The sequence below is a fragment of the Papilio machaon genome, chromosome 2 (genome assembly GCF_912999745.1).
Source record: "Papilio machaon chromosome 2, ilPapMach1.1, whole genome shotgun sequence".
Classification (NCBI taxonomy): Eukaryota; Metazoa; Arthropoda; class Insecta; order Lepidoptera; family Papilionidae; genus Papilio; species Papilio machaon.
The window spans coordinates 674,338-677,081 of record NC_059987.1 but is presented as its reverse complement, the minus strand read 5'-3'; positions in this window follow the sequence as shown (position 1 = coordinate 677,081).

Below are 2,744 nucleotides of genomic sequence, written 5' to 3'. Positions count from 1 at the left end.
TTACTCGGCCCTTCTACTTTACTTATAATTTTTTGCATTTCCATCTCATTTAATTTATTTTTTACCTTTTCTTTAATGGCCACAGGCAACTTTCGCGGTGCGTGAACAACCGGACGGACGGATTTATCTATAGCTATTTTGTATTCACCTGGCATACATCCTAAACCTTCAAATACGTCTTTATATTCGTGCAGAATTTTCTCCTTAAAATTATCATTACTTTGTTTACTTATTGCTAATGTCAGTTTTATTAAATTTAATTCCTGACAGGATTGACAACCTAAAATTGGTGGCGAATCTACATCGGCTATAATAAAATCTAAGATGTAATTAACATCCTTGTACTTGACTTTTATGTTACACCGACCTACAACTTTAATGTCCCCGCCGGAATATCCGCGTAATTTAACTGCACTTTTCATTAGACTGTCACTTGTCATACCTATCTTTTGTAAATATCTTCTAGGCAGCACATTCACATCGGCCCCTGTGTCTAATTTAAATTGAATTTTATTCCCGTTTATTAATAAATCTACACACCATTTGCTATTGGGTTCATGAAAATAATAAATTACCTGGTCAGGGGACTGGTCAGCCTGTGGGAACTCCGACTGCACCTCGTACACATTGTTGCATACTCGCGAAAAATGATTTAAATTGTTACAATTAAGGCATCTCCTTCCGTACGCTGGACACTGATTATAACCATGAGTTATGCCGCACTTCATGCACTTTGAACTGTTATCACGTCTCACATACTTATTGTTCGAATTTACATTTTCGTTATTAAACGTCGAAGACGTAGTACGAAAATTGTTTGACGCAGAATGCATGCCGTAAACGCCGCCGGGGCGTGCGGGCTGGCAACGCCGCGATGTACCGCCGCGCCATGGCACGCCGCGAACACCGCGCCCGCGCGCACGCCCTGCTTCCGCTGCGCCTGCACGCTGAAATCTCCACATTGCGTCACACTCGTAGTTTTCATAACAGATGTCTTTATTTTCATTACGTTTGTTTACTTCGTATGCATTATTTTCTTCGGTTTTACATTTAATTGTTCCAGCTTGCACTTTTGATATTTGGGCAAGATTACATATATCTAATGTTTTTTGAAGAGTTAAATCCGGTTCTCTTAACAAACGTTCTCTTAATGAATTATCTGTAATCCCACAAATTATACGGTCCCTTATGAGGTCGTCGCACAAGTTCGCAAACTCACAATTTGCTGCCATTTTCTTTAGTTGAAAAGCATATTGTTCGACAGACTCATTATCTTGTTGTTCTTGGGTAAAAAATTGATGTCTGAGCACTGTAATATTCTTTTTGGCCTTGAAAAAGTTATCAAATTTTTCTATTAGTCTCCCTAAATTTGAAAAAGACTCGTTAAATTGGTTGTACACTTCCCTACACTGTTCGCCAACCAAATGCAAAAATATATTAATTTGAACTTTTTCACTCTTCTTCGCTAATTCACAGGCTTCGTAATAAATAAGGAATGCACTTTTCCATTTTTTCCACTCTTCCGATAAGTTTCCTGATGTTAAATTGTCCAAATTATTAGTATAACAAAATGGCGACGGTGGAGGGAGTACGGCTTCCATTTTTTGTTTGTTGCACGATTGTTATTTAATGTTCCTATATTTTATTTGTCGCTAATTTCTCACTATAACTGCACAATATTTTGTCCACTTTTACTTTTAAACTTTAAATCGATAATCCTACCGGCTGCGCCATGTCGACAAGGGAGACGTAATAAAGCTGCGACTTTCAGATGCGTACTCATTTATTAATACTTTATTTATAACTACCCTTATAAACAATACCGACAACGATACTGCAGTCCAATCGTTTGTATGAACCTAAATGAAAGATAATTTTAGGGTTGGCAAACAAATTATATTATGAGGCCCCTGAATTCACCGAAATAGCGACGCGACCGCTGCTCATACGAATCCAGAATAGCAGGAGCATTTTACCTGATAATGGACTTAAGAGGGACACACAGAGAAAGAATATTTCCCCTCCCTATGTCCCGTCTTCCGACAAATTAACTTCCCCTTCCCATCCTTTAAGTTCCTTTAAGTCCCGTTTCCTCAAGAGTACTAAAATTAGGCCTCCGGCACGCACACTCATCAGGCGAAACGCAGAATTACTTCCACTTCACGCCTACCTTCTATGTGGTCGTAGTATTACAGTTGCACCGAGCGAGCCGGCTCATTCGTGCAACAGCTGTTGCTGGCTTCACCCACTGATTCATCTTTAAATATAAAATATGCAACCCAAATACAAACTGTAACTAATTAGTCCACACAATAGTGACGTTGCAATTCCTCGATAATTTGATTGACGTTTTAGTATAGTTTATTTTTTTTATTTTTACAGATTTGTTTCGAATATGCTGGTAAACGTAATACCTATCATTAATATCGTAAGTGATCGTAAGAGACAAAATATCTCTCTGTGAGAAACCTGTTACTGGACGGGTCGTGTTTATTTAATTCTTATAATAATTACCTTCTAGAGACTAAAGTTATAATTCCTCTATTTCAGTTGCTTTGATTTCACGGTACATTGATAAGTATGACGCGAAATGGTTTTGTGAAAAAAGACGTTTGTATTACCTAATAAATTAAAATGTATGTTCTATATATGTATGTTCTATATATGTATGTTCGTACTTGTTAATGGTGGCTTATTAATACTAAGGAAATTAAAAGCTCGCAAGGAGAAAATAAAGTGTTTTA